Raw genomic sequence first — 19,712 nt, 5'->3', positions numbered from 1 at the left:
GCCTGAATTCAATCAGATTTTTGACAGCTAAAACATTAGTTTTTCCTATATATCTACCTTGGTTGAAAACAGAAAAAATAAGAAATAAGCTAAATCCTCAAATTTAGTTTTTATCTCACAGTAATCAAAGAGAAGTAAGACAATAGATTTCAGAGATGGGATTTATCCTTCTCTGGAACATCTCTGACAAGGATTGCTCAATTCTCCACATAAAATATCCAATGGTGGGGAGCTCACTACCTCCAAAAGCAATTAATTCCACATTAAAGTAATTCTAATTTTTAGGAGTTGTTTTCTTTAAACTAAGGCTAAATCTACCTCTTTGCAATTTCCATTGATTCCTCCTGGTTCTACCTCCTGGGGACAATCAGAACAAGTATAATCCTTCTTTTCTGTGTTAACTGCCTCTAATCTCCCAGATTAAGCAAAAACAGTTTAATTGAGTGAATTAACAATAAATGCCTAAGGAAGAGCACCAACAAGGAGTTTTAATGAACCAAACTCCAAGGGAAGGCTTAGGTCCTTAGCAGTGAGTTGCAAGCAAAAAAGGGACACACCCTGAACTATAGTGAGTCTGCAAATCTACACTGCAGAAGCAGATATTCTCTACATGTCCCCACCAAAAGGGAGTTTTGAGTTTCTAATGTTTTCTAATGTTTAATTCCAGGCACAGAGTATGGATTCCTCAATTTTTCCTGCTCTCTCCAAAAAAAAACAAACAAACAAACAAAAAAGCATTCCAAGCAGGAAAGATAGGATACCTGGTAAAGGAACAGCTCAGATACTAGGGAAACGAGCTTGAATTGTATTTAGTGGGTAAGAATAAGTCACTGAACACTTCTGAAGAAAGCTACCCTGCTACATTTCTTTGTGCTTTTCCATTACATTCATCATATTGTAAAGTTTTTTAAAGGAGAAAAAGGATTTGTATTTTATCTGAGAGACAATGAGAAGCCCCTTCACTTTATTGAACAGGAGCGTAACATTGTCAGATCTGAGGTTTAGGAAAATCACTGAGGCATATAAGTGAAAGATAAATTAAAGAGAGGAGATAGTGGAGGCTTGCACACCAATTAGGAGTTTATTACAATAGTACAGGTAAAAGAGCAGGTGAACTTGAATTATGTAAATGAAAAGAACAGAACAGGGAGGATTCTGGGAAAATGGTGGAGTAGGTTAGTAAATGTCAAGCTCTCCAGATTTCCCTCACGGATAAAACAAATTTATGTCTTAGGGCATTGGTGAAAAATTGAGATTTGGGGCAGACTAGGGCTCATCAAATATAACCCAATACGATCTAAAGAAAGGCTCCAGATCAGGATTAACCTGAGTGAAGTGCAAACACCTCCAGGATAACTCATCAGAAATAGCTTGTAGAGATCCTTCCAGGATACAGCTGGATGTGGATGGAGCCTCGAAAGAACCACAGAGACTTTCATCTCCCAGACTGTTTGTAGAGACCAGGTCTGAGACCAGGGAAGACTGAGAGAAGCTCAGCTGATTTAGGAACACCAGGCTCAGCTGTGCTATTGAGATGAAGCCCTGGGTGAGAAGGTACCAGCACCTGGTGAATGCAGAAGCAGTGGGGAAGAGATGCTGCTGGCTGTGAACACTTGCAGGAGGGGAGAGCTTTTGGTTTGGGGTTCTGGTCAGAGGGGAGAACTGAAAGGAATATTGAGACACCATCCCCCACGCCACTATTAGAGGTGCTTACACTAACAACTCTTATTTTAAAAAGTGAACCAGCAAAGTAGAAAGAACCCCATCATAGAAACCTATTATTATTATGGGAATAGGGAAGACTGGGGTTCATCTTCAGAGGAGGACAATGAAGTAAAAAGAGCTTCTACCTCAAAAAGTATGTGAAATGGCTCCCTGATCAGAGAGAAATTATAGAAGAACTCAAAAAAAATTTAAAAATCAAGTAAGACACAGTGAGGAAAAACCAAAAAAAAATAAAAATAAAAATAAAAACCATCAAGAAAAACAAGAAGATTATTTTAAAAGTTAAACAATAGAAAGGAACATAGAGTCTCAAAGATGAAAATAATTCTCTGAAAATTAAAACTGGGCAACAGGAAATCAGTGAAGCTAAGAGAGACCAAGAAATAACAAAACAGATTATAAAGAATGAGAAAATAAAACAGATGTGAAATGTTATAAGAAAAACAACGATCTGGAGAACAAATCAAAAATTGTTGGACTGCCTGCAAGTTGTGATCAAAAAAAGAACCTTAACACAATAATGCAAGAAATAATCTAAGAAAATTGTCTTGAATTGATAGAACATGTGGGGAAAGTAGAAATACAAAAAAACTTCACCAATCACCACCTCAAAGAGATCCTTTGTGGAAAACACAAAGGAATGTTATTGCCAAATTTTGAAATTTGGCAAACAAACCAAACAAACAAAGAGAAAATTTTGTAAGAAACAAGAAAAAAAATTCAAATACACTGTAATGAGAATTGTATAGGACTTATCAGCAGCTACAATAAAAGATTGCAGGTCTTGGAATCATATCTACCTACAATCAAAAGACTTGGGCCTGCAGCCAAAAATATCATATCCAGCAAAATTATTCATTATATTGAATGAGAAAAAAATGGACATTTAATGAACTTGCAGATTTTCAGAACTTTCTATAAACCAAACCTGAATTTAATAGAAAATTTACATAAGAACCAATATCAAAGATCAATTGCAAGGAATTCAATATGGACAAATGGTCTGGTTAGTTTTTTGTTTTTTTTTTTTACATGGGAAACATACACTATATGTTTAAGATTCATATTAATAATAGGGTAGCTCAAAAGAAAGACTAACAGAATTAGGGTAAAAATAGTAATTATATGATACATAGGAGGTACAGAGGAAGAATAAGCACAGAAGCATTAGAGGGGAAGGAAGGCCCATAATTCTGAGAACCTATTCACATCAGAAATAGGCAACACTACACATATACCATGAAGGGTATAGCACACTCCAGAATCTAGAAATTTGGGGGAAGGGATGGATGGATGGGGAAGTAAAGGGTGTGGGAGGAGGTTAAGCAATAGTAAAGCAAGTTAAGGAGCAGAATTAAAGCAAAGTCAACAGCATAGGAAATATATGTATGTGGTGTGTATGTACATGTATGTACCTATATATGTACCTATATATATATATACACATAAACTTTTTCTTAACTATAGTTTGCTTAGGAATGGGGGAGACGAAAAGGGGGAAAAGAGTAAAGTAAATAAGGTGTGCAGCAGAGAAAAAAAACCAATTTACAAGGAAATAAAAGACATAATCATCATTCTTCTCAGCAACACAATGATCCAAGAGAAGTCCAAAAGACTCATGATGGAAAATGCCATCCATATTCAGAGAAAGAACTGATAGTCTGCAGATTTTCACTTTTTTAATCTTTTTCTCTTCTTTTTCTTCTTTCATAATATACTAATATGAAATATGTTGTACACAATTATACATATATAATTTGTGTCAAATTATTCACCTTATTTGGGAGGGGGCAGAAAAAGAGAAAGGAAAATTTAGAATTCAATATTTTATATAAAAATAAATGTTAAAAGTATCTTTAAATGTAATTGGAAAAAGTAAAATACTATTTAAAAGAAAAAGGGAAGGAAGAGAAGAAGGGAAGAAGGAAGGAAGGATGGAAGGAAGGAAGGAAGGAAGGAAGGAAGGAAGGAAGGAAGAGAAGAAGGGAAGAAGGAAGGAAGGAAGGAAGGAAGGAAGGTAGGAAGGAAGGAAGGAAGAAAACAGAGGGAAAATGGAGGGGGGAAGGAAGGAAAGGAAAGAAAAATTTATTGAACTATTATGTGCCTTTTACTGTGGTAAGTGTTAAGTCCATTCAATTAAGATAAAATTTGTTACAATGAATTTTCATTAAAATTATCTTAAAAGACAAAAAATAAAATATAGCAACGAAAAATCAAGGAGTATACCTCACTTGTATTTCTCTGGGTTATTAATCAAAAGGACTTTACCTGAAAAGAAAGATAGCAGAGAAAAATGCCTATGTATATCCACTAAAAAAAAGTTAGAATATAGTTACAGAGTAGGTAGAAGAGCCATAACGGCACTTAGAATGCACAAGATACAAAATCCAAGGAAGAAATCAGTAATAATGGTAATTACTTAATATCTGTTCACAAATATACAAAAATTAGGTAACAAGTGAGGGTAACTAGACATTTTAATGTAAGCTGGCAAATATATCCTCAAAGTTTTCACTGAGGTGTAGTACAATAGATAATTAGCATATGGTTCTGGAAAAATTGCGTCTATTTTTCCATGACATACATTTGATCATATCTACGACTTCTTATAATCACAGAATATTAGGGTTATAATTCCTATTAGTGATTTCCTCCTTGGAACCTCCATTTTCTGGAGAGGCTCAGAACCTCCTGATCCTTTTTCTGGTTTCCAAACTTTAAAATCACATCCCCAGGCCACATACCTTCCCCTAACTTTTCAAGTCTCTCGTGTTTTGTCTTCCTTCATTAGAATGTAAATTGAGTACCATCTTTCTTTTTGTGCTTAGCCCAATTCCCAGAACCTTGTTAGGACTTCTTTCCTTTCTTCCTCATACAGAACTTCAGAAGTCATTTATTCCAAAGAGAGTCCACTACTCTGTGGCTGACATGTGATTCAGCTTTTACATAAAAATCTCAAAAAAGAAACAACCATATAAGGCAACACATTCCACTTTTGAGTAGCTGAAATTGTTAAACTGCAAAAGATCAAATTTCTTACCTCAAACCGAGATTTGCCTTTTAGAAATTTCTACTCATTCTTCCTAATTCTGCCTTTGGGACTAAACAGACTTTATACAAAACTTTTTTAGATGTAGACCTTCAAATATTTGAAGATACCTCCCATGTTCTTTCTCAATCCAATTCCACTTCTACAAGTTTTCTCTTCTCTAGGTTAACCGCATTCCTTCAACTAAACATCACATGACATGAGCTCAAACTCTTTATCTCACTGTTACTCTCCCCTAGACACTCTCCAGTTTATCAACATGTAGCGCCCAGAAAAGAGCACAACAATACAATTATGATCTAGCAGACTAACAAAAACTGATAACAGTGAAAAGGTAGAGTACAGTAAGTCTGACTATGCTTGTGTTTTTTTCTGTCAAGGAGTTGAGATAAGAAAGATGGGAGAGCATCTAGTTGCCCTTGATGAATTCATGTTACCTAAATCAGAAGAACTACAACCTCAGTTACTAAAACATTTATTAGATTTAACTGCTGCACCATTATCAACATATTTTTAAGATTCTGCAGAATGAGAAGGGTGCCTACCATAACACTAGAGAATACAAATTTTTGTTTACCAATTTACAAGAAAAAAATAGCTTAAAAGATGGTGGGGGAGAGAAGCAAGAGTAACATCTAGAGACTATAAATCATTGAGCTTAGTTTCAATTTCTCAAAAAATTCTGGAGGAGATAGTTAAAGAATGGAAGTTGTAAAGGAAAAATATCTATATATCAAATATATATGCCATGTCCTCTGATCCAGAAATCTCACTGCTAGTCTCCTGTGCCAAGGAGGTCAGTGAGGGGGGAAAAAGACCTATGTGCACTAAAAATTTCAAAACAGTACTTTTTGTGGTAGACAAAAACTGAAAACAAAGTAAATGGTCATCAGCTAGCGAATGGCTAAGCATTATTATGCTTATGGTATATTAAAGTAATGGAATATTATTTTTCTACAAGAAAAGTTAAAGATAATGAATGCAGAGAAACATGAGAAGATTTATACGAACTTAAAAATAAAGTAAAGCAAAACTAGGAAAACAACATAGACAATGACTATAATAGTGTAAATGAAAAGAACAACAAAATAATTGAAGTAAATACTGCAAAATTATAATAACCAAGTTTGGCCCCAAAGAATAGATGTGAGAAGGTATCTTATTGCAGAAGATGAGAACTATAGGTATAAAACATGTCATGTGTCATCCTTTTTCCTTAAGTTGATTAGTTTCTGAATTGTTTTCCAAACAGAATGAAAAATTAGATAATATAAAAACAAATGATAAATAAAAATATTTTTAAAGCAATATGAAAATCTAGAAAAGGAAGCAGTGATCACTAGAAACCATCATAGCTCCATCAAGGGCAAATTATGACAAACTAATTTTATTTCTTTTTTTAAAATAAAGTTATTAAACTGGTAAATCAAAGCAACACTATCAATATAGTTTACTTATATACTAATATGTCATCTAACAAAATAATATAGTGTTCTTGAGAAAAGGAGGGAAATATATAGGCTAGATCATCTTATAATTAGGTGGATGTGGAACTGGTTGAATGGTTTTACTAAAATAGTAGTTGTTAATTGTTTAATATCAACTTGTCAGGCATTCTTCAGTGGATTGCTTCATGAAATTGTGTTTGACTATTTAACATTGTTGTCAACAATTTGGAAGGGAGTAATGGTTAATAGAGTTTGACAAACTAGAACTAGTGAGTTGATATAATAAAATGAAATACAATAGGGAAAATGTAAAGAATTACATTTCGATTCAAGAAAATAACCAAAAATCACTTCATAAATACAAAATTGGGGAAGTTGAACTGCAATTTGTCCATAAAAAAGGAAGAATTGAAGGAGAGAATTAGTGAATAACAAACACAACCTAAGTCAGTAATATAATATGGCACCTTAAAAAAACTAATATAATTTTGGGCTGCATAAAGCAGCCTCCAGGAAAATGGAAAAAGAGGGTGATCCTACTATTCTGCCTTTGTCATATGACATCTAGATAATAACATCCGGTCTGGCCATAAAAACTTAGGAAAGATAAAAATGTTCAAGAGTGTCCATGGGAGACAACCTCCTTGTTGGATGAAGAGTCTTGAGACTGTATACTGTATATGGATCAATTGGAAGAATTATAGATGCTTAAGTCTTAAGGACAGAACTGGGAAAAGGAAAAAGTGAAGAAATGTTCAATAATTGCCTTCAAGTAACTGAAAAGCCTTTGTGCAGAAAAGAGATAAAATTTATGCTGGTTATCCCCAGAGGAGAAAATAAGGGAAAATGGGTGAAAGTTTTGAAATTGCAAATATAGATTTAATGTTGGGGAAGGTGTATACTTCTTAGCATTTAGAATAATCCATAAGTAAAATGGAGCACCTTAGAATTTAGTAGATTCCTACTCAGGGAAATTTTCAAGTTAATGGTGAATGATCATATGCTCTGCTAAGCTACAATGGGAATTCTTTTCATGCAACGGTAAAGATTCTTTTCATATCTGGACTGGACTATCTGACCACTGAGGCCCCTTCCAACTCTAAAATACTATAATTCTATGATTCTATGGCCAGGATAAAACACAAAGAGACTATCATCCCTTTACTCTTAGATATACTGCCTCTCTTAATGAAGCATAAGATTACATTAACATTCTCAGCATCCATATTACACTGTGGTCTCCTATGTGCTTGCAGTCCTGAAGTCTCCAAACTCCCAAATTCAAAACAGAACTTTCTGATTCTCATTTCATATTCTTTATTTGATAAAATATCCACATTATATTACAGTACTCTTTCCTTAAATAATTTTCCCTCGTGTCAGCAGGTCAGACTCATCTAATGGGAAGGAACCTTCTAAAAAATGTTATTCTAAAATATTTCATGTATATTGTACCAATAACTTAAGAAGCCAATCATTTATTTCCATTTGAAAATGTTCCTATCATTAGGTTAAAAGATATTTTTATTTTGTTTTATTTGGCAAATAAAAGAAGTAGGAATTCTAGATATCTGTAAAGGGTAAGGTACCTGAGAACATGTGTTATAGAGCCTGCAAAGGATTCCTGGAGAGCATCCAGTTGACCTAGACATTTGAAATATTAGCTCATGTAACAGGATTAGGGGCTGAAACCACATAAACTCATATATATATATATATATATATATATAACTGGGTCCTCTGAGAGATAAATACCCCTAGGCTGTCAGGTAATAGTACTCACAGCTGGACTCTGGACCAAGGGCAGTTCCTCAAGCCAGATGTGCAAGGTTTGAGCTGCTACAGAAAGGCGGCAGAGAATGCCAGACAGTTAGGTTCAGGATGCAGCTGCAAGCATCCCTATCCCTTTTTGCCTGGAGTATTTTACACTTTCTTCAATTTGAAGCCTATCAATTGCAGTTATGTTGAAACTCTTGTCCAACCAAGTCACTGAATGCTTCTTAAATTTAAAGAGGGAACCATTCCTTGAGTAAGTGGTCAAAGGATATGAACAAATAGTTCTCAAAAGAAAATGTATAAACAATTAACCATATTAAAGAATGCTCCAAATCACTAATAATAAAAGAAATAAAAATGGCCCTTTATAACATGCAAATCAGCAAAGATGACAATAGGTAAAGATAATAACTGTTGGAGAAATTGTGGAAAAATAGGCACACTAGTGAATCATCGGTAAATTAAATAAATAAATAAATAAATATAACCAATTGCTTTGGAAAGCAATTTGGATTTATACAGATAAAGTGACTTCACCCAGAGATTCCTGTCCTAAACTTAAACCCTGAGGAGATCATTAATAAGAAGAAAGTTCCCATAAGCACAAAGATATTTAGAGTAACACTTTTTAAAGAATTGGAACCAATGTAGATATATAACTAGTGAGGAATTGGCTAAATAAATTGTGGCACATAAATTTAATGGCATATTACTGTGCTGTAAGAAATGATAACTATGATAAATACTGAGAAGCATGACAAAATCTACATCACCCAATGCAGAGGAAAGCTAGTAGAGCCAAGAAAACAATATATACAATGACTGAAATGATGTAAATAGAAAGAACCACAAAATAACCAAAAACAAGTGATCTAAAATTACTAAGAACAAGTATGGCAAGAAAGAAGAAATATGAGATATTTCCCCACCCCACCCCATCCCCAGCCTTTGCAGAAGTGGGAGTTCCACAGATGTGGAGTATCACACATAAGTCCTTACTTTTTCTTTGTAATGCTTAATTTTATGAGTTTTTTCTTCTTTTTCATTCTTTTTTTCTTTATCTTTTTTTATTATAGCTTTTTATTTACAAGATATATGCATGGGTAATTTTTCAGCATTGACAATTGCAAAACCTTTTATTCCAATTTTTCCCCTTCTCCCCCCACCCTCTCTCCCAGATGGCAGGTAGACCAATACATGTTAAATATGTTGAAGTATATATTAAATACAATATATCTATACATGTCCAAACAGCTATTTTGCTGCACAAGAAGGATCGGAATTTGAAATAATGTACACTTAACCTCTGAAGGAAATCAAAAATGCAGGCAGACAAAAATAGAGGGATTAGAAATGCTATGTAGTGGTTCACACTCATTTCCCAGAATTCTTTCGTTGGGTATAGCTGGTTCTATTCATTATTGAACAAATGGAACTGATTTGGTTTATCTCATTGTTGAAGAGAGGCATGTCCATCAGAAATGATCATCATATAGTATTGTTGTTGAAGTATATAATGATCTCCTGGTCCTGCTCATTTCACTGAGCATCAGTTCCTGTAAGTCTCTACAAGCCTTTCTGAAATCATCCTGCTGGTCATTTCTTACAGAACAATAATATTCCATAACATTCATATACTACAATTTATTCAGCCATTCTCCAGTTGATGGGCATCTCCTCAGTTTCCATTTTCTGGCCACTACCTGCCACAAACATTCTTGCACATACAGGTCCCTTCCCTTCTTTAAGATCTCTTTGGGATATAAGCCCAGTAGAAACACTGCTGGATCAAAGAGTATGCACAGTTTGATAACTTTTTGAGCATAGTTCCAACTCACTCTCCAAAATGGCTGTATATATTCACAATTCCACTAGCAATGTATCAGTGTCCCAGTTTTCCCACATCCCCTCCAACATTCAGCATTATCTTTTCCTGTCATTCTAGCCAATCTGACATGTGTGTAGTGGTATCTCAGAGTTGTCTTAATTTGCGTTTCTCTGATTAATAATGATTTGGAGCATCTTTTCATATGGCTAGAAATAGTTTCAATTTCTTCATCTGAGAATTGTCTGTTCATATCCTTTGACCATTTATTGATTGAAGAATGGCTTGATTTCTTATAAATTAGAGTCAATTCTCTATATATTTTGGAAATGAGGCCTTTATCAGAACCTTTGATTGTAAAAATGTTTTCCCAGTTTATTGCTTCCCTTCTAATCTTGTCTGTATTAGTTTTGTTTGTACAAAAGCTTTTCAATTTGACATAATGGAAATTTTCTATTTTGTGATCAATAATGATCTCTGGTTCTTCTTTGATCACAAATTCCTTCCTTGTCCACAGGTCTGAGAAGTAAACTATCCTATGTTCCTCTAATTTATTTATAATCTCGTTCTTTATGCCTAGATCATGAACCCATTTTGACCTTACCTTGGTGTACAGTGTTAAGTGCGGGTCAATGCCTAGTTTCCGCCATACTAATTTCCAATTTTCCCAGCAGTTTTTGTCAAACAGTGAATTCTTATCCCAAAAGCTGAGGTCTTTGGGTTTGTCAAACACTAGATTATTTAAGTTATTGACTATTTTGTCCTTTTAATCTAACCTATTCCACTGATCTACTAGTCTATTTCTTAGCCAATAATAAATGGTTTTGGTAACCGCTGCTTTATAATATAGTTTTAGATCTGCTACAGCTAGGCCACCTTCATTTGATTTTTTTTTTAATTAATTCCCTTGAAAGTTTTGACCTTTTATTCTTCCACATGAATTTTGTTGTTATTTTTTCTAGGTCATTAAAATAGTTTTTTGGGAGTCTGATTGGTATAGCATTAAATAAATAAGTTAGTTTAGGTAGTATTGTCATCTTTATTATATTTGTTAGACCTATCCAAGAGCACTTAATATTTTTCCAATTGGTGAGATCTGACATTATTTGTGTGGAAAGTGTTTTGTAGTTTTGCTCATATAATTCGACTTTCCCTTGCCAGATAGATTCCCAAATATTTTATACTATCAGCAGTTATTTCTTTTTCATTCTTTAAAAAACATTATTTGTTCTATAGAATGGCTCTCTGGGTAGGGGAGAGGGAGAGAAATTGAAAAAATTGTATTGATATTAAAAAATCAATAAAAATTTATTGAAAAAAATTTAAATGAGGTCATTTTATCTGTCCCAATTATGACCTGCTCCTTTCTTCTAGGGTAAATCTAGGAGTTAAAAGCTAACAAAGATATTGAGATTAGAGAAAGGGGGTGAGAATTGTCAAAACAAGGAAGAAAGCAGGGACTGTTTATTATCTTGTAGAACAGCACAGAAAGCTGGAAATTCCTAATGCTTTAGCCTTATCTCAGCTTTGTCATAGGTGGGAGTGGTTGTTAAATTACAAGAGGACATTGTCCTATTTCTCACTCACATGGCAAGGTGCTGGTAGACAAACCTTCCTCATGCTTATGTATGTTCTAACTTAGAAACAAGATGAAATTTGGAATTAGAAGACCAATGTTAAAATCTTGCCTCTTATATTGACTACTTATGTGACTTTGGGCAATGGGCTTCATTTTTAGATTAAGAGCTTTCCAGATCTGATATGCTGTAACCTGGGTCAAACTGCCATCCTTGGGAAATCACTTCTTTCTCACTTTAAGAATATATTTTTTCTTATTCATTTTGCCTGAGTTTCCTTTGCCCTTATTATAAACCCCATCTTGTAAAACACATCTCTGTGTACATAAAAAGTACGTTTCCTGAGGGCAGACATTGTATTATTTTTGTCTTCATTTACTGTGCCATAGAAGTGATTAATAAATATTTCTTAAATTATTTAAATCTTAATTTCCTTCTCTGCATGAATGAAGGGAAAATAATGTTTGTTCTACAGAAAACCTTCTCTTAATTCAAGCATTTTTCTTATATTTATATTTCCAATATATCCTATCTGTGTGTGTCTGAAGGTGTGTGTGTGTGTGTGTATATATATATATAATATATATATATATATATATATATATATATATATATGACAGATATGTGTATGTGTATGTGCATGTTATTTCCTTCTTAGATTGTAAACTCCTTTAGAGTTGTCATTGTTCAGTTGTTTCGGTAATAAACTGACCCCATTTGGAATTGTCTTGGCAAAGACACTGAAATCATTTCATGTTTCCTTCTCTAGCACATTTTAGAGATGAGGAATTGAAACAAATAGGATAAAGTGACTTTCCCAGGGTCATACAGCTAGTAAGTGTCGAGGTCAGATCTAAAGATGAATCTTCTTTACTCTAGGCTCCATATGCTATCTATTGTGACATCTAGCAGTCCTTCAGGATAGGAATTATCTTTTGCCTCTGTAGTCTCACACACTACGCATAATACCTCACACTAATTTAAGGTGCTTAATAAATGTTTATTGACTCATCCAATTTATATCCACTACTCAAATGGAAAAATTCTACTCTCTTTTGGATTTTAAAACTCAGATTAATATGAACCTCTCTCTCATAGAAACACCAGGGACAGTTCTTCTTCACCATACTCCTACTCTTTCTGCTAAACTCACAAGAATAACATAGCAAGATTTTTGCCAGAAAGATATTATTCCAAAGCATCTGTTATCAGAACTCATAGGCAAATAATGATCCTAGACAGTATCTAAGGATGATTCTGCTGACAATGAATTGTAGAATAGAGATTCTATTCTATTCAAAGATTTAGATCTTTGGAGGGCTTATAGAAGTCATATAGACCACCGCTATCATTTTTTTTAATTTTCAGTTTAAAAATCTGTTTTCATTTCCTGTTAACTTTACCTCATTTAGAAAAGAAAAGAAAATTTATAATAATATGATAGTAATCAAGAAAAACAAATTCCTACAGGGGTCACATCCAAAAAAATATATCAGTCTCCATCCTATAACTTTCACCTCTCTGGCAGGAGGTGACTAATTTTAAATTACTTCAAGCATTCTGGAAAATAATTTAGAATTATGTATACCTTTTGACTCAGCATAATCATGCTATCATATTATAAATAAGAAAACCCAGAGAAATAAAGTAGTATTTCCCAAGCATTTCACAAAGGCAGAGTCTGCATAGGTGCAGCAGTGATTAAGACAAGGTAGCAATTGAGGCAAAGAATAGATGAGAAGACATTCTTCCCCTGACCTAGTGACTGAAGCTCCTGACTCTGGGCAGGGCCCAAGGAACCCACACACCAAGGAAATAAGGGAAAAGGTCACCTCAATGATAATGATGTGGTAACATCTCTGCAATGGTAATACAATCCCAATACCAATACTCTAATTAAACTCAATCAAAGCATTTAGTATGTCTGTGTGATGATCAACTATGACAGATTTATCTCTTCTTAGTAATCGTGATCCAAGACAATTACAATAGGCTTGGAGTGGAAAATGGCATCCACATTTAGAGAAAAAACTATGGAGACTGAATGAGGATAGAAGCATAGCATTTCCACCTTTTTTGTTGTTGATTTTTTCTTTCTCACAGGTTTTTTTTTCCTTTTTATTTTTTAAAGAGCATAATTGATATAGAAATATGTTTTAAATAATTATACATATATAACCTATACCATATTTCTTAGAGAAGGGAGAGGGAAGGAAGGGAGAGAATAAAATTAAAGTCAAAGAATTAATAAAGAGAAGTTTTAAAAATTATCTTTACATGTAATTGTAAAAAATATTCTGAAGTAGAAAAAAAAATCACTCAATCTCAATAGAGGAAAGTCAGAAATTGTGTGAATCTACCTGCTGAAATCTTTCTTAAGCAGTTACTCTAATTTCTGCTGAAGTAGAATGGAACTATCATTATCTCTACTATGATCATGCTGCTCATGCATCCAGGCTCCATATTTCCACTGGGTTTTAGCACATGATAGTGATGAAAACCCAGTACTCCTATGTGTGCCAACAGCAATTCATTACATATTTTATAAACATATGCTTTGTGCCAAGAACTGTGCTAAACATTTGAGCTACAAAGAAAAAAGATAAATAATCCTCAAAGAGACAGTTCTCTGTATCAGAATGGAAATTTCTGAGGGCAGGGCTTTTTCATTTCTATCTTTGCATCCCCTTTGGCTGAGACAAAACAGATACTTATTAAATGTATAATTGATGGATTATCAACAAACTTATGTTTATTGGATAAGAATAGTATTCAGAAATTAAGTGGCTATCCTCAGAGTTGGAAGAGATCTCATAGTTTATCCAATCCAAGCCTAACCTGAGCAAAAATTCCCTCTACAATATCCCCAACAAGTGGTCATCCATGCGACATTTAAGAATACAAGCATGCCACATTATCAGTCTTAGCTGCCATTATTTTTAACTAAATAGAATCCATAAATCTAGGATTGTATAAACTATAAAATATTCTAATAGATCAACTTTCCTTTCTTCCAGACACTAAAACAAATGCTATGTGACCTTTACTTCTTTTTAATTGAACTGAATTAAAATTAATATTGCTTTGATAATATTCTGACATTAAGATAACTGGAGACAGACTGGTGGAAAGAGGAGAGGAATGAAAAGGGACTAATAAAGTCATCATGGGAAATCATAGGTTGAGCCATAGGGCTTAGATGACACTCTGTTAATGTCAGTGCTTTCTTTTCAAAAATATTTCCAATGTATCTTCTATACATCTTATTTGTACATAGCTATTTGCATGTTGTTCCCCCCATTTGATTGTAAGCTATTTGAGGGCTGAGACAAAATAATTTGTCTTTATTTGTTTCTCCAGTACTTAGCATAGTGATTAGCACATAGTAGGCACTTTGAAAATGCTTGTGGATTAACTAAGAAACCATATACACATGCAATCTCTACTATACACCACTCCACAACACATTATCATCATGGCACCTTAGTATTTTCACGTCAGTAGAATCTAGGAGCATAGATAGGTGAAGAAATAAAAAAGGAAAGAAAAAAACATTTTTAACTTTTAAAATCATACTGTTTTGAGAAGTGTGTGTGTGTGTGTGTGTGTGTGTGTGTGTGTGTGTGTGTGTTTTCTAATCCCTAATCTTCTCAGGAACAGATGTCCTAACATTCCTCAGTTTCTCTTCTTCTCATTTATTTCCTGCAAGTTTTCATCAGAGTATTGAAATGCCTTCTTCCCCCTTCCTTGAATATTACAACTTCTCTATACTAATTGCTATCATACAAAATGTAGCTTTCTTCAGATACTGCTGAAAACATATTACCTCTCTTGGCTAAAAATGTATTGCTTTCATCATCTCCAGGCAATCCATCCCAGGAAAGAATGGCAGAGCAAATTATGCTGCAGATAAAGATGGAATGCAAAGGAAGAATTTAACTGGATTTCCACATCCAATTGTATATATGCTTTGGGGTTATAGAGTATAACTCCAGGCTGGTGCAGGCATTTGCTTGATACCTAAGAAATGATCATATTCATAGATCCCAGCACAGAACAGATATTCCTGAGGAACAGAAACATTTCCCTCTCAAATTCCTCAGCACAGCAACAACAATGAAACAATAATCTATTTCCACATTTAGACCAACAGAACTTTAGTATTTTCTGAAAGGCAGCCCTCTGTGGTATCCAGATTTTGAAATAAAAAATAAAACATTTAAAATGGAGGATAAATGCAACTGAAGAAATGGAAGTAGAGACAAGCTCAATAACATTTTTCCACTTAGAGTGCCAAAAATAATAGTATACCATTCAGTGCAATTTATGGTCTACTTAAGGTCTGGGCTAGTTCTTACTTAAACTGACCCAACACATTCATCTTCACTAACTCTCCCACCTCATAGTAGCGTTGGCCAGACTGAAATCCAGATATTTTATAAGTTTAAATGCAATAGGCTGTTGTTGATGGCACACATTTTCCTGTATCTGCACTAAATTCAAACCATTCTTCACTGTCTTATTCACCAGAAGTACACTTGGACCCAATGAGTATCCTGAGATTGTATTTTTAGAACATGAACAAAAGAGTTCAGTTACACACACACACACACACACACACACACACACACACACACACACAATATGCCACTAATTGAATACAACCATCTAAATAAAACAGCACTATCCTAGCATTTGAAACTAAGGGAAATCTTGGTATTGTTGAAGACAATAGAATGGGAAAACCATTAACTAAGGTGTCAGAGAATCTAGGTTCAAATCCCACCCATGTGATTCTAGGCAAGTCACTTAATCTCCACATTAAGTTGGAGACATCCCATAAAATGATTGGAGAGATTTTTGATTCCTGATTGAAATCTATAGCCATAAGGTACTATGGTTTATTTTAAAGATGTTGAATTGCTTTGGAAGTTGAAAATGTTAGAAAACAACATTAAAACTTACTAAGTATAATTATTTAATACAGAGAGATACCTGCACACAAATAGTGGGCCCAGAGGATCTTTAACTGAGGGAGAACCAAGTTTGTACTGGATTGCTCTCCGCTTTTCCCTCCTTAAATTCCAGCCTTGTCTCTAAAGCCCAAACTTCTTCCATTTCCATTATATTGTTATCTTTAGATATTTAATTAATTTGCACCAAAGTCCCCAGAACTCTCATTCCTAAACTTCCATCTGAGTCTGGCCCCAGAGTAAAGAATACATATTCACACTTTTAGAAGCTAGAGCTCTTACCATATTTAACAAGAAGCATCTCTGACAGTAATTGGAGGTTTGTATCAAGGTAAATAAATGGTAAGATCATAAGAACATACTCTAGTGGCCCTGTGCATCCTGGAAACGCTAACATCAGAGAGCAAATTTAACATAAGGCCTCAGTGGAAATGAATTTTCTATAAACAAACAATCTGAAGAAAGCCTCACTTTTGTCATGTGTTATTCCCATTGAAGAAAAATGAATATTCTGTTTCATATGTTTGTTACCAGCAGCTCCGGCTTCATTTATTTACTAGAAGCCTTTTCATTTCCTTGCCATGTGGATCCAACTATCGTTTCTGCACTGATGGAGGAACAGCAGCCATTAGCCAGGAGTGGCATTTAATGCAAATTGTCCAAATTATTAAATGTGCTGGAATGCTCACATTCCAAGTGGATGAATTTAAAGAAGGCTTATCTTTCTCTCTTCCCTGTGGCTTGATGAAATAGCCACCTGTCTAGTCTGTCATAAAGCCCAGGCTGATTTATTTTAGAGAAAATGTTCAGCATCAACACATACCAAAAACTCGTTTTGCAGGTGACTCAAGTTAGAGCTTTTGACACAAAGATGTTTACAAGATTCCAAGGCTGGCCATGAAACCTTTGAAGCTGAGGGGAAAGGGAACAAGAGAGGGAGGAGCAGGTCAGCAGCAAACTTTCAAATAAAACCAAAGTTTGATACTCTTTTTTTGGGGGAGGAAGGGTGAAAACACATTCTCTTCTGCTGTCATCTGAAAGTTTCCATTACCGGAGAAGGAAAGGAAAGCCAAAAAATATTTGCATTTTTATTTTGGGTCAGGTTAATGTTTAAACAATTCAAAATTGTTAATAAAAAAAAAAAGGCATCTCAGTAGCTAGGTAGTGTGGTGAATAGAACACAGATAGAGTCAGGAAGACCCAAGTTCAAATCCAACTTCATATACTTACTAGCTGTGTGAACCTGGGCAAGTCATTTAACCTCAAAAACAAACAAAGTAATTTTGGAGGGGAGAGGGAAGAGCACACAATGTTTTTCATTTAGAGGCAATGTGGCCTCTCAGATAAAGCTCTAGCCATGTCAAAAAGACTAGGTTCAAAGTATGTCTCTGCCATATATTAATTATGTGATCTTGATAATACTTCTTAACCACATTGAGTTTGAGTTTCTTCATCTATAAAATGGGCATAAAAATATTTATAAAACATACATCAGGAGTATGAAACTGTGAGGCCCAGATATGAGATATGTATGTAAAGAGCTTTGCAAAGTTTCAAGTAGTATGTAAATGTCAGTTAGGATTATTATTGCAATACAGTTGGCTGCGGCTCAGTAAATATTTGTTGAATGATTAAATGAAGCAATAGAAGCAGACACACAAAGTGCCAAAAAAATATTCTGACACAGCTGAAGCTACCCAAGCCTTGAGCCAAAGCTGTCTACCACCCACTCTGTGGCAGTTAATCTCTCCGACTTCTCCTAAAGTAAAAATTAGAGCCTCAATACAAAATTTAAGGGATTAGAGCAGGGATCCTTAAACTGTGTTCTCTGAACTTGTCTGTTTTTTTTTTAATGTTCAATAACTCAATTTCAATATATTGATTATCTTCACAATCCTAAGTATTTTGATTTTTTGCATTTAAAAAATAATTCTGACAAAGAATTCATGGGCCTAACTAGACTGTCAAAGGGACTTGGGAAAAAGTTATGAACTCTAGAACTATGCTGTTTTAATCAATCCCACCAGGTTACACTCCTATGGACTTCTTCACCATGCCCTCCAAAATTCTTCATTGTAGAAAACCATTTCAGTCTTGGAAGTGAAATTTTGGAAGTATACACTCTGCCTCCAGGACCCTTCCCTCTAATTAGGCAGCTGTTGCCAGAACTTCATTTTTAAGGAGAGGTCCAGCTAGCCATCACTTCATTTCCCACCAGGATGCACTCCTCTGAATTCCTCCATTATGGCCACACATGGGTTACATTCCTTGTCTGTTTTTAAGCTGTTTTCTTCCTTGTTAGAATATAAGCTTCTGGAGGGACAGGGACTCTCTTTGTTTTTGCTTGACTTTGTATTCCTAGCACTTTGCCTAGTGACTAACACATAGTAAGGAATTAATAAATGCTTGATTGACTACTGACTGAATCAAAGGAGCAACTGTATCCATATAAAGACTTTTCCAGTGAATAGGAGAACAGTTAAATGAAATAAGTAACATAAATATAGTGAATATTCTTATAAGAAATGATGAATATAAAGACTATAGAGAAAAATAGGAAGACATATGAATGGATACAAGTCAAAGTAAGCAGAATCAAGAACAATATACAAAAGAATTACAACATAAATGGAAAAACAAAAAAAGCTCAATTTTGTCTAATTATAATAACCAAGCCTGGCCTCAAGAAGTACAGTTATCCCTTCCACATCACAACTTTCTCCATTGCAGTTTCAATATATGGCAAGTCAGCAGAAGAAATTAAATAGGAATTTTGGGGAAGTTTTGGGGAAGCCTTAGATAATGTGTGAATGCCAGCAAGAGATACAGAAAAGGTTTAGAAAATCAGAAATACATAATATGCATATATAGTATTATAGAACATCAATGTATTTTATCTTTGAATACATAATAATTCAGACTTCTTCTTTGGTACAAAGAGAGGACCAAAAAACTTATAGACATTTTGCAGATCTTTGGGGTTCTGGGTCCCTAAACTCCAGCAATGTGGAAGGAATACCTTACATTTTCTTCAGAAAGTGAGAATTAAGGTTATGGAATATTGTATATAATATCAAATTTTGTTGATGTGCTAGAACTTAACACTATATTAAACAGAGTAGGTACTTAATAAATGCTAGTTGTGTGTAGATAACTTTATTTTTTTATTTGCTTATTTTTGTTACAAGGATATCTTCTTTGGAAAGAAGATAGGATTTTTTTTAAATGAAGGTAATATAAAAAAAACTATCAATACATTTTTTTCTCAGTGTTAAAGGCAATTTCTTTAATAATCTGCATAATTATATCATCTATGCCAGTTTTTGGACATAAGACTTT

The sequence above is a fragment of the Antechinus flavipes genome, chromosome 2 (genome assembly GCF_016432865.1).
Source record: "Antechinus flavipes isolate AdamAnt ecotype Samford, QLD, Australia chromosome 2, AdamAnt_v2, whole genome shotgun sequence".
In the NCBI taxonomy this organism is placed as follows: Eukaryota; Metazoa; Chordata; class Mammalia; order Dasyuromorphia; family Dasyuridae; genus Antechinus; species Antechinus flavipes.
The sequence above is the reverse complement of the archived record's forward strand: the minus strand, read 5'-3'. Positions refer to the sequence as shown.